We start from the raw sequence: 13,499 nt of genomic DNA, 5'->3' as shown, positions 1-13,499 counted from the left end.
TTTGAAGTAAATTTAGCCCACTTTTGCTAAAATAGAAAATATAGGCTACTGATGGTGCCTTGAATACCGGTTTCTTTCATTTAATGTTCATGTTATGGGGATTTTTATATAAAGGAAATTTGTCTTTTGTGTCTGTTGAAAATTAAAGATTACTGACAGAGCCATAAGAAAATATTGCTTTATTTATCTGATCATATTGGAATATATTTGTTAGGTTTTCAGTAGGTTCAATTAGGTTCACTAGACTATATGCGTCATTTAAAAAATTTTCAATGAACATTCGAACAGTCCGGCCCTCGGCTTGTAGCTAAATTTTTTATTTGGCCCTCCGTCCATTTGACTTTGACACCCCTGCTCTACACCATCTCTCTATTCTCTCTACACTCTCTACACCATCTCTCTACACTCTCTCAGGGCGGCAGGGTAGCCTAGTGGTTAGAGCGTTGGACTAATAACCGGTAGGTTGCAAGTTCAAACCCCTGAGCTGACAAGGTACAAATCTGTCGTTCTGCCCCTGAACAGGCAGTTAACCCACTTTTCCTAGGCCGTCATTGAAAATAAGAATTTGTTCTTAACTCACTTGCCTGGTTAAATAAAGGTAAAATAAAAAATAAAATAAAAAACTCTCTCTACACTCATACACTCTCTACACTCATACACTCTCTACACTAATACACGCTCTCCACCATCTCTCTATACACCATCTCTCTCCACCATCTCTCTATACACCATCTCTCTACACTAATACACGCTCTACACCATCTCTCTATACACCATCTATCTACACTCTCTCTCCACCATCTCCCCACACTCTCTACACCATCTCTCTACACCATCTCTCTACACTCATACACTCTCTACACCATCTCTCTACACTAATACACGCATCTCTCCACACTCATACACTCTCTACACCATCTCTCTACACTCATACACTCTCTACACCATCTCTCTACACTAATACACGCTCTACACCATCTCTCTATACACCATCTATCTACACTCTCTCTCCACCATCTCCCCACACTCTCTACACCATCTCTCTACACCATCTCTCTACACTCATACACTCTCTACACCATCTCTCTACACTAATACACGCTCTACACCATCTCTCCACACTCATACACTCTCTACACCATCTCTCTACACTCATACACTCTCTACACCATCTCTCTACACTCTCTACACCATCTCTCTACACTCATACACTCTCTACAGCATCTCTCTACACTAATACACTCTCTACACCATCTCTCTACACTCATACACTCTCTACACCATCTCTCTACACTCATACACTCTCTACACCATCTCTCTACACTCTCTACACTCTCTACACCATCTCTCTACACTCATACACTCTCTACAGCATCTCTCTACACTAATACACTCTCTACACCATCTCTCTACACTCATACACTCTCTACACCATCTCTCTACACTCATACACTCTCTACACCATCTCTCTACACTCATACACTCTCTACACCATCTCTCTACACTCATACACTCTCTACACCATCTCTCTACACTCATACACTCTCTACACCATCTCTCTACACTCATACACTCTCTACACCATCTCTCTACACTCATACACTCTCTACACCATCTCTCTACACTCATACACTCTCTACACCATCTCTCTACACTCTCTACACTCTCTACACCATCTCTCTACACTCATACACTCTCTACAGCATCTCTCTACACTAATACACTCTCTACACCATCTCTCTACACTCATACACTCTCTACAGCATCTCTCTACACTAATACACTCTCTACACCATCTCTCTACACTCATACACTCTCTACACCATCTCTCTACACTCATACACTCTCTACACCATCTCTCTACACTCATTTCTGCTTATTTATTTTCCCTTGTGTACTTTAACCATTTGTACATTGTTACAACACTGTATATATATATATATAATATGACATTTGTAATGTCTTTATTGTTTTGAAACTTCTGTATGTGTAATGTTTACTGTTAATTGTTATTGGTTATTTCACTCTTGTATATTATCTACCTCACTTGCTTTGGCAATGTTAACACATGTTTCCCATGCCAATAAAGCCCCTTGAATTTAATTTAATTTTGAGAGAGAGAAAGAGAGAGCGAGGGAGAAGGGGAGAGAGAGAGGGGGAGAGAGAGAGAGGTGGTTGTTGACTCTGCTGTTCTGCAGTTGCATCGATCGACAACTAGATGCTGAGAGCGCGTCAGTCTGACTCCATCTCTCCACCTCCTTCCCTCCTTCCTCAAAGAGACAGAGGTTTCAGTGGTTGTATTGTGGCTAATCATTTAGCTTGCTGAGTGAGACTTCTCATAGACACATCTCCAGCTCTACGTACTCGACCACTGGAGCCTGGCAGGAGGCAGTATTGAGTTAGGGCTGGTGAGGGAAGTCCATTGGTGAGAAAAAGATAGAGGGAGAGAGAGAGATAGGAAGGTCGACATTGATAGGGTGCTGAGAGAAGAGGAAGCCTCAGTGGATGCCTCAGTGGATCAATGAGACACCTGAATTCTCTGATCTCATTCACACTGATTGCCATCTTTTCCCCTTCCTCTCACGCTGTGTGTCTCCTCCGCTCAGGTTTTTGACTGACACACACACACATTTGTGCCCACACACACACACACACACACACGAATGCACAAACGTGTGTGGGGGCATGGTGTGTGTGCGCTTGTAAGACAGCAGCTGTGAAGGACTACCGCTCCTATCTAATAAAGGCCAGACTACTGAGGACACCAGGGGTCAGTGGTTCTGTCTCTGAGCCGCCCGCCCAGCATACCAGCAGAGGAGGAGGAGGTGGGCTGAATGGAGCCACTCTGTCATCCAATATCACATCCTCTTTTAAAATGCACTAGACCTGATCTTCACCACAAACAGCCAAGGATATGCTAACAATGTACCGTACAAAGTTCAATTCTATCCAGAGATGGTAAAACACCACAATAAAATGCCACAATATCTAGCATCATTTGTAAAGTTGTCCAAATTCCATACCCATGGTCATGGTTAGGGCTGTTGCGGTGGCCATATTACCGCCACACCGGCAGTCATTAGTCACAAACACAGTAACAATCGTTGTGACAGAACAGTTGAAAAATGTATTGCAAATAGAAATCAAAACTGGATCGTCTTTAGAGATAGATGGGAGGGGTTGAGGAGAGCTGAAGGATGGGACTGGATAGTCTTTAGAGATAGATGGGAGGGGTTGAGGAGAGCTGAAGGATGGGACTGGATAGTCTTTAGAGATAGATGGGAGGGGTTGAGGAGAGCTGAAGGATGGGACTGGATAGTCTTTAGAGATAGATGGGAGGGGTTGAGGAGAGCTGAAGGATGCGACTGGATAGTCTTTAGAGATAGATGGGAGGGGTTGAGGAGAGCTGAAGGATGGGACTGGATAGTCTTTAGAGATAGATGGGAGGGGTTGAGGAGAGCTGAAGAATGGGACTGGATAGTCTTTCGAGATAGATGGGAGGGGTTGAGGAGAGCTGAAGGATGGGACTGGATAGTCTTTAGAGATAGATGGGAGGGGTTAAGGAGAGCTGAAGGATAGGACTGGATAGTCTTTAGAGATAGATGGGAGGGGTTAAGGAGAGCTGAGGGATGGGACTGGATAGTCTTTAGAGATAGATGGGAGGGGTTAAGGAGAGCTGAATGATGGGACTGGATAGTCTTTAGAGATAGATGGGAGGGGTTAAGGAGAGCTGAAGGATGGGACTGGATAGTCTTTAGAGATAGATGGGATGGGTTGAGGAGAGCTGAAGGATGGGACTGGATAGTCTTTAGAGATAGATGGGAGGGGTTAAGGAGAGCTGAATGATGGGACTGGATAGTCTTTAGAGATAGATGGGAGGGGTTAAGGAGAGCTGAAGGATGGGACTGGATAGTCTTTAGAGATAGATGGGATGGGTTGAGGAGAGCTGAAGGATAGGACTGGATAGTCTTTAGAGATAGATGGGAGGGGTTAAGGAGAGCTGAAGGATGGGACTGGATAGTCTTTAGAGATAGATGGGAGGGGTTGAGGAGAGCTGAAGGATAGGACTGGATAGTCTTTAGAGATAGATGGGAGGGGTTGAGGAGAGCTGAAGGATGGGACTGGATAGTCTTTAGAGATAGATGGGAGGGGTTGAGGAGAGCTGAAGGATGGGACTGGATAGTCTTTAGAGATAGATGGGAGGGGTTGAGGAGAGCTGAAGGATGGGACTGGATAGTCTTTAGAGATAGATGGGAGGGGTTGAGGAGAGCTGAAGGATGGGACTGGATAGTCTTTAGAGATAGATGGTAGGGGTTGAGGAGAGCTGAAGGATGGGACTGGATCGTCTTTAGAGATAGATGGGAGGGGTTGAGGAGAGCTGAAGGATGGGACTGGAAAGTCTTTAGAGATAGATGGGATGGGTTGAGCTGAAGGATAGGACAGGATAGTCTTTAGAGATAGATGGGAGGGGTTGAGGAGAGCTGAAGGATGGGACTGGATAGTCTTTAGAGATAGATGGGAGGGGTTGAGGAGAGCTGAAGGATGGGACTGGATAGTCTTTAGAGATAGATGGTAGGGGTTGAGGAGAGCTGAAGGATGGGACTGGATCATCTTTAGAGATAGATGGGAGGGGTTGAGGAGAGCTGAAGGATGGGACTGGAAAGTCTTTAGAGATAGATGGGATGGGTTGCGAAGAGCTGAAGGATAGGACAGGATAGTCTTTAGAGATAGATGGGAGGGGTTGAGGAGAGCTGAAGGATAGGACTGGATAGTCTTTAGAGATAGATGGGAGGGGTTGAGGGTAGTTGAAGGATGGGACTGGATAGTCTTTAGAGATAGATGGGAGGGTTTGAGGAGAGCTGAAGGATGGGACTGGATAGTCTTTAGAGATAGATGGGAGGGGTTGAGGAGAACTGAAGGATGGGACTGGATAGTCTTTAGAGATAGATGGGAGGAGTTGAGGAGAGCTGAAGGATGGGACTGGATAGTCTTTAGAGATAGATGGGAGGGGTTGAGGAGAGCTGAAGGATGGGACTGGATAGTCTTTAGAGATAGATGGGAGTGGTTGAGGAGAGCTGAAGGATGGGACTGGATAGTCTTTAGAGATAGATGGGAGGGGTTGAGGGTAGCTGAAGGATAGGACTGGATAGTCTTTAGAGATACATGGGAGGGGTTGAGGGTAGCTGAAGGATGGGACTGGATAGTCTTTAGCGATAGATGGGAGTGGTTGAGGAGAGCTGAAGGATGGGACTGGATAGTCTTTAGAGATAGATGGGAGTGGTTGAGGAGAGCTGAAGGATGGGACTGGATAGTCTTTAGAGATAGATGGGAGGGGTTGAGGGTAGCTGAAGGATGGGAGTAAAAACAAACAAAAGTAACTATTGTATAATATACTGTGTCCATAAAATGTATATAGTATGTACAGTACCATTCAAAAGTTTGGACACACCTTCTCATTCCAGGGTTTTTCTATAGTTTTCTACAGTGTAGAATAAGACATCACAACTATGAAATAACACATATGTAATCATGTAGTAACCAAAAAAAGTTTTCAATCAAAATATATTTTTGATATACAGTATATATTCTTTGCTGTGATGACTCCCTTTGCCTTGATGACAGCTTTGTACACTTTTGGCATTCTCCCAAGCAGCTTCATGAGGTAGTCACCTGGAATGCATTCCAATTAACAGGTGTGCCTTGTTAATTGAAATACAATAATAATAATTGTAATAATAATTCCATCTGACTGTTGAGTAATCTCCTCTTATGCACTCTGGACATGCATGTACCCAACTCACTAACTTGATCATCAGGTCCTAATGGCAGGACTCAGGACTCAGGACTCTGTTGTCCCTCTAACCACTAACATCAATGCAAATGCATTCAAAAGTTACATCAAACACTTATATTCAAAATACTCCCATGCTTTTAAAACTCATGATCAATTTGAAGAAAGAAGTTCAACAGCAGGTTGAAACTGAGTGCTCGTTGTGCTCGTTGTGGATGTTGTTTCAAAGCCGAACCCATCAAAATGGACTTTCTAAGGTGTTGATTCATTCAAAACGCCCATACTATTATAGCTTGTGAATACCATAGGCCTATATATGAACATAATTAAATTAACGATTGTGCAATACATAGCCAATACTCCAAAATTCTCTAAATTCTAGTAATCGTCTTTGAGTTTGGACTGTAGTATTATGCATACTGGATGGTCTGGTTACCTTATGCTATGCTCCAAACTGTCTATCCATTAATCTGTGAGAGAACGTATAGGCCTAGGCGATGCTATTGGTTAATTGATTGTGCCGGGTGGCTTCCAGAGTTAGCCTACAATTATAGTGAATTTGTATTTGATTTGGAATAGCATAGTAATAGGGCCTTTTTTTATATGTTCATAATGAATAGGCTGACACATTACCTTTAGCTAGAGAATATCTCACCACAGTGCATTTCCATCTCCTCCTCTCGCTCCTTCATTCCTTCTATATGCAATCCTGTGTGAAAGCAGAGTTTTGATGGTTGCCACTAACAAGAGGAGGATGAAATTATGATCACTAGATGAGAGAACAGCGTGTGCAGCCTGAGGCAAAGAACAAAGCTCAAGTTCTTTTTGGAACTTTCTCAAATCATCAAAAGCCTGTTGTCGCATCATTGCAGCCCATATTTGTTTTGATTGAAGACATTCTAAGGTTTGTATCATTCACAGCTAAAGTTGCCAAATAACTCTAAATCAAGCATATGTCTACTGTAGCAAATTATAATTTTTACGCTCAAGATAGCCACTTCATATGCCCACTGGATATCTGTTCAATTATATTCTTCATACTATAATATCATATAATGTAAAATAATGACATGGGACTTACAGTTGAAGTCGGAAGTTTACATACACTTAGGTTGGAGTCATTAAAACTAGTTTTTTAACTACTCCACAAATGTCTTGTTAACTTCTTGCGTCGAGCCATCCCGGATCCGGGATCGTGAATACAGCCTCAAGCTCATTACCATAACGCAACATTAACTATTCATGAAAATCGCAAATGAAATGAAATAAATATGCTAGCTCTCAAGCTTAGCCTTTTGTTAACAACACTGTCATCTCAGATTTTCAAAAATATGCTTCTCAACCATAGCAAAACAAGCATTTGTGTAACAGTATTGATAGCTATTGATAGCTAGCGTTAGCATTTAGCGTTAGCATTCAGCAAGCAACATTTTCACAAAAACCAGAAAACCATTCAAATAAAAATAATTTACCTTTGAAGAACTTCTGATGTTTTCAATGAGGAGACTCTCAGTTAGATAGCAAATGTTCAGTTTTTCCTGAAAGATTATTTGTTTAGGAGAAATCGCTCCATTTTGTGCGTCACGTTTAGCTAAGAAAAAAACCTGTATCCAGGATTGTGTAAATCTATCCGCAAGCTCATTAGCATAACACAATGTTAACTATTCATGAAAATCGCAAATGAAATGAAATCACTATGCTAGCTCTCAAGCTTAGCCTTTTGTTAACAACACTGTCATCTCAGATTTAAAAAAATATGCTTCTCAACCATAGCAAAACAAGCATTTGTGTAACAGTATTGATAGCTATTGATAGCTAGCGTTAGCATTTAGCGTTAGCTTTCAGCAGGCAACATTTTCACAAAAACCAGAAAACCATTCAAATAAAATAATTTACCTTTGAAGAACTTTGGATGTTTTCAATGAGGAGACTCTCAGTTTGATAGCAAATGTTCAGTTTTTCCTGAAAGATTATTTGTGCAGGAGAAATCGTTCCGTTTTCTGCGTCATGTTTGGCTACCAAAAAAAACGAAAATTCAGTCATTACAACGCAAACTTTTTTCCAAATTAACTCCATAATATCGACAGAAACATGGCAAACGTTGTTTAGAATCAATCCTCAAGGTGTTTTTCACATATCTATTCAATGATAAGTCACTCGTGGCAGTTTGGTTTCGCCTCTGTTCAAAATGGAAAAATGCACGCACCTGGAGATTACGCAATAGTTTCGACGGAGGACACCGAGCGGACACCTGGTAAATGTAGTCTCTTATGGTCAATTTTCCAATGATATGCCTACAAATACGTCACAATGCTGCAAACACCTTTGGGAAACGACAGAAAGTGTAGGCTCATTCCTTGTGCATTCACAGCCATATAAGGAGACATTGGAACACAGCGCCTCAAAAATCTGGCTCACTTCCTGTATGAAATGTAATCTTGGTTTCGCCTGTAGCATTGGTTCTGTGGCACTCACAGACAATATCTTTGCAGTTTTGGAAACGTCAGAGTGTTTTCTTTCCAAAGCTGTCAATTATATGCATAGTCGAGCATCTTTTTGTGACAAAATATTGCGCTTAAAACGGGCACGTTTTTTAAATCCAATAATGCAATAGCGCCCCATAGGTTGAAGAGGTTAACGAACTATAGTTTTGGCAAGTCAGTTAGGACATCTACTTTGTTCATGACACAAGTCATTTTTCCAGCAATTGTTTACAGACAGATTACTTCACTTATAATTAACTGTATCACAATTGCAGTGGGTCAGACGTTTACATAGACTAAGTTGACTGTGCCTTGAAACAGCTTGGAAAATTCCAGAAAATAATGTCATGGCTTTAGAAGCTTCTGATAGGCCAATTGACATCATTTGAGTCAATTGGAGGTGTACCTCTGGATGTATTTAAAAGCCTACCTTCAAACTCAGTGCCTCTTTGCTTGACATCATGGGAAAATCAAAAGAAATCAGCCGAACACAGAAAAACGTTGTAGACCTCCACAAGTCCGGTTCATCCTTGGGAGCAATTTCCAAATGCCTGAAGGTACCACGTTCATCTGTACAAACAATAGCACGCAAGTATAAACACCATGGGACCACGCAGCCATCATACCGCTCAGGAAGGAGACGCGTTTGTAGAGATTCGTTCCTAGGCGCGTTCCTGTCTCCTAGAAATGAACGTACTTTGGTGTGAAAAGTGCAAATCAATCCCAGAACAACAGCACAGGACCTAGTGGAGTTGCTGGAGGAAACATGTACAAACGTTTCTATATCCACAATCCTATATAACGAGTCCTACATAACCTGAAAGGCCGCTCAGCCATGAAGAAGCCACTGCTCCAAAACCGCCATAAAAATGCCAGACTACGGTTTGCAACTGCACATGGGAACAAAGATCGTACTTTTTGAGAAATGTCCTCTGGTCGTCTGATGAAACAAAATAGAAGTGTTTGGCCATAATGACCATCGTTATGTTTGGAGGAAAAAAGGGGAGGCTTGCAAGCTGAAGAACACCATTCCAATCGTGAAGCACGGGGGTGACAGTATCATGTTGTAGGGGTGCTTTGCTGCAGGAGGGACTGGTGCACTTCACAAAATAGATGGCATCATGACGAAGGAACATTATGTGGATATATTGAAGCAACATCTCAAGACAAGTTAAAGCTTGGAAGTTAAAGCTTGGTCTCAAATGGGTCTTCCAAATGGACAATGACCCCAAGCATACTTCTAAAGTTGTGGCAAAATGGCTTAAGGACAACAAAGTCAAGGTATTGGAGTGTCCATCACAAAGCCCTGACCTAAATCCAATAGAAAATGTGTCGGCAGAACTGAAAAAGCGTGTGTGAGCAAGGAGGCCTACAAATCTGACTCAGTTACACCAGCTCTGTCAGGAGGAATGGGCCAAAATTCACCCAACGTATTGTGGGAAGCTTGTGGAAGGCTACCCGAAATGTTGGACCCAAGTTAAACAATTTAAAAGCAATGCTACCAAATAGTAATTGAGTGTATGTAAACTTCTGACCCACTGGGAATGTGATGAAAGAAATAAAAGCTTTAATATATAATTCACTTCTACTATTATTCTGACATTTTACATTCTTAAAATAAAGTGGTGATCCTAACTGACATAAGACAGGGCGCTTTTACTAGGATTAAATGTCAGGAATTGTGAAAAACTCAGTTTAAATGTGTTTGGCTAAGGTGTAAACTTCCGACTTCAACTGTATAAACATATCTTGTCTGCTAAATGAACTAGCCTACAGTCTATGTCATGGACGCACAGCAAGATAACATACAGTAGGCCAACTCATTTTCAGTTCTTCTGAAATACGTTTTCTTCAGATCATAGGGTTTCTTTAGCCCTGCCTAAAATAATAATGGATTTATTGTGATGGTGTACATGAATTGTATTTATTAGACTTTTATGTTCCAAAGACATCAGCGGCTTGTATGCAGCTTGTATGTGGAGATGCTAAACACGTTCATGTTAATTATCTGTCCATTATCAGACAGACAGACAGACAGACAGACAGACAGACAGACAGACAGACAGACAGACAGACAGACAGACAGACAGACAGACAGACAGACAGACAGACAGACAGACAGACAGACAGACAGACAGACAGACAGACAGACAGACAGACAGACAGACAGACAGACAGACAGACAGACAGACAGACAGACAGACAGACAGACAGACAGACAGACAGACAGACAGACTAACATTTAAACAGACACCTTTAAACAGACTGATATTTAAACAGACATTTAAACAGACTGATATTTAAACAGACATTTAAACAGACTGATATTTAAACAGACATTTAAACAGACTGATATTTAAACAGACAGACAGAAAGAGAGACTAATATTTAAACAGACGGACATACAGACTAACATTTAAACAGACAGACATTTAAACAGACTAACATTTAAACAGACAGACATTTAAACAGACAGACATTTAAACAGCATTTTTCACCTCCCTCAGTGTGATAAGGAGGAGATATGGAGCAGCATGACTCATTGTGCTGCCAGACAGCAGCAGAAGCAGATTAGACTAGAACATGTATCTAAACCAGCCCGGAGAAGGAATATGGAACTAGCTAGCAGTCTGTGGTTAGCGTTAGCTAATGTTAGTGTTACCTCAAAGCCTCTCTGGGGATGGAGCTACCTGTCTGTCACACCTTCCAGGACACAGTGTGTCTACACAGTCGGAGGCTTCATAATACATACTACATGACCAAAAGTATGTGAACACCTTTTCATTGAATATCTCATTCCAAAATCATGGGCATTCATATGGATTTGGTCTCCCCTTTGCTGCTATAACAGCCTCCACTATCCTGGGAAGGCTTTCAATGGATGTTGGACATTGTTGCAGGGACTTGCTTCCATTCAACCACAAGACCATAGTGGTTGAGGTCGGGCACTGATGTTGGGCGATTAGGCCTGGCTCGCAGTCGGTATTCCATTTCATCCCAAATGTGTTCGAGGGGGTTGAGGTCAGGGCTCTGTTCAGGCCAGTCAAGTTCTTCCACACCGATCTCAACAAACCATTTCTTTATGGACCTCGCTTTATGCATGGGGAAATTGTCATGCTGAAACAGGAAAGGGTCTTCCCCGAACTGTTGCCACAAAGTTGGAAGCATAAAATCGTCTAGATTCTAATATATAATAATAATAATATATGCCATTTAGCAGACGCTTTTATCCAAAGCGACTTACAGTCATGTGTGCATACATTCTACGTATGGGTGGTCCCGGGGATCGAACCCACTACGCTGGCGTTACAAGCGCCATGCTCTACCAACTGAGCTGTCATTGTATGTTCTAGCATTAAGATTTCCCTTCACTGGAACTGTTATGCAGGTGAATGAGGACCCAAAAGCGACTTGGCGAAAACAGAGTCTTTATTCCAGTAAAGGAAAATAGGCAATACTCCTGGACAATCAGAGCAGAAAACAAAACATAAAAAACTTAATTCCACTCGTAGTGACGAGGACAGACTGGAGACTCGACCATTAACTGTAGGTTGCCTCGGGAAGGCACCGACCGTAGCAGACTCAGACACCTGCTCACACGCAGCATCTGAGGGAAACAAGACACGACAGGGCGAGACAAAGACACAGCACGGCGAACAATATACAAGGATCCGACAGGACAGAAACGGAAAACAAGGGGAGAAATAGGGACTCTAATCAGAGGGCAAGATAAGGAACAGGTGTGAAAAGACTAGATGATTGAGTAGGGGAATAGGAACAGCTGGGAGCAGGAACGGAACGATAGAGAGAAGAGAGAGAGGGAGGGAGAGAGAAAAAAGGGAACGAACCTAATAAGACCAGCAGGGGGAAAACGAACAGAAGGGAAAGCAAAATGACAAGACAATATAAGACAAAACATGACAGGAACTAAGGGGCCTAGCTACCACCCCAGATCGCTATTCCTCCTCCACCAAACTTTACATTTGGCAGTATGCATTGGGGCAGGTAGCATTCGCCAAACCCAGAACTGTCTGTCGGACTACCAGATGGTGAAGCATCACTCCAGAGAACAGGTGATCTTAGTCTTGTGTGGGGCTGCTCGGCCATGGAAACCCGTTTCATGAAGTCCCCTGACGAACAGTTCTTGTGCTGATGTTGCTCCCAGAGGCAGTTTGGAACTCTGTAGGGAGTGTTGCAAACAAGGACAGATGATGTTGTGCTCCTAGACATTTCCACCTCACAATAACAGCACTTTCATTTATCTGTTATTTTACCAGGTAAGTTGCTTGAGAACGTGTTCTCATTTACAACAACAACCTGGGGAATAGTTACAGATTGGGAATTTAGCCAGGACACCAGGGTTAACACCCCTACTCTTATGATACGTGCCATGGGATCTTCAATGACCTCAGAGAGTCAGGAGTCAGGACACCCATTTAAGGTCCCATCCGAAAGACGGCACCCTACACAGGGCAATGGGATATTTTTTAGACCAGAGGAAAGAGTGCCTACTACGTGCCCTCCAACACCACTTCCAGCAGCATCTGGTCTCCCATCCAGGGACTGACCAAGGCCAACCCTGCTTAGCTTCAGAAGCAAGCCAGCAGTGGTAAGCAGGGTGGTATGCTGCTGGCCCACTTACAGTTGAATGGCTCTAGCAGGACAGAAATTTGACGAACTTGCTTGTTGGAAAGGTGGCATCCTATGACGGTGCCATGTTGAAAGTCACTGAGCTCTTCAGTAATGCAATTCCACTGCCAGTGTTTGTCTATGGAGATTGCATGGCTCTGTGCTCAGGTGTGGCTGAAATAACCAAATCCACTAATCATACTTTTGTATATATAGTGTAATTAATGTACAGTACATACTTTAATACACACATTGAATGAACTATAAACTCCATAATAATTCATGTACATAAATTAATACACAAATGAATATTTAATTCTGTTAATTAGTTACAGTACATAAGGTTTGGCCAGTTGAACCCTGGCCAGTATGTGTGCGGGAGAGTGGGTGTAGTGTGTGGGTGGAATAGAGCAGTAGCAGAGTGTGTAGTGAGTGGGTGGATCCAGTGGGAGGATGTCTCAGTGGGTGGGCTGGACAGCTGGTGGTGGGAGGAGGAAGACACAACTAACTTCAGATAAGAGGAAGTGAAGGCAAAGTGCTGTTGCGAGTACGGCACAGCACACTCATTGTAATAAAAAGGAAAACACAAGCCACTG

General features: G+C 42.5%; 1 protein-coding gene across 2 annotated transcripts in view; it reads left to right on the top strand.

The window, feature by feature from the left end:
- olfm2a (olfactomedin 2a) overlaps positions 1 to 13,499 on the top strand; it is a 163,926-nt gene that overhangs the window by 142,614 nt on the left and 7,813 nt on the right. The window lies entirely within an intron of this gene.

The sequence above is a fragment of the Oncorhynchus gorbuscha genome, linkage group LG26 (assembly GCF_021184085.1).
Source record: "Oncorhynchus gorbuscha isolate QuinsamMale2020 ecotype Even-year linkage group LG26, OgorEven_v1.0, whole genome shotgun sequence".
Taxonomy (NCBI): Eukaryota; Metazoa; Chordata; class Actinopteri; order Salmoniformes; family Salmonidae; genus Oncorhynchus; species Oncorhynchus gorbuscha.
This window is presented reverse-complemented; position numbering and strand designations above follow the sequence as displayed.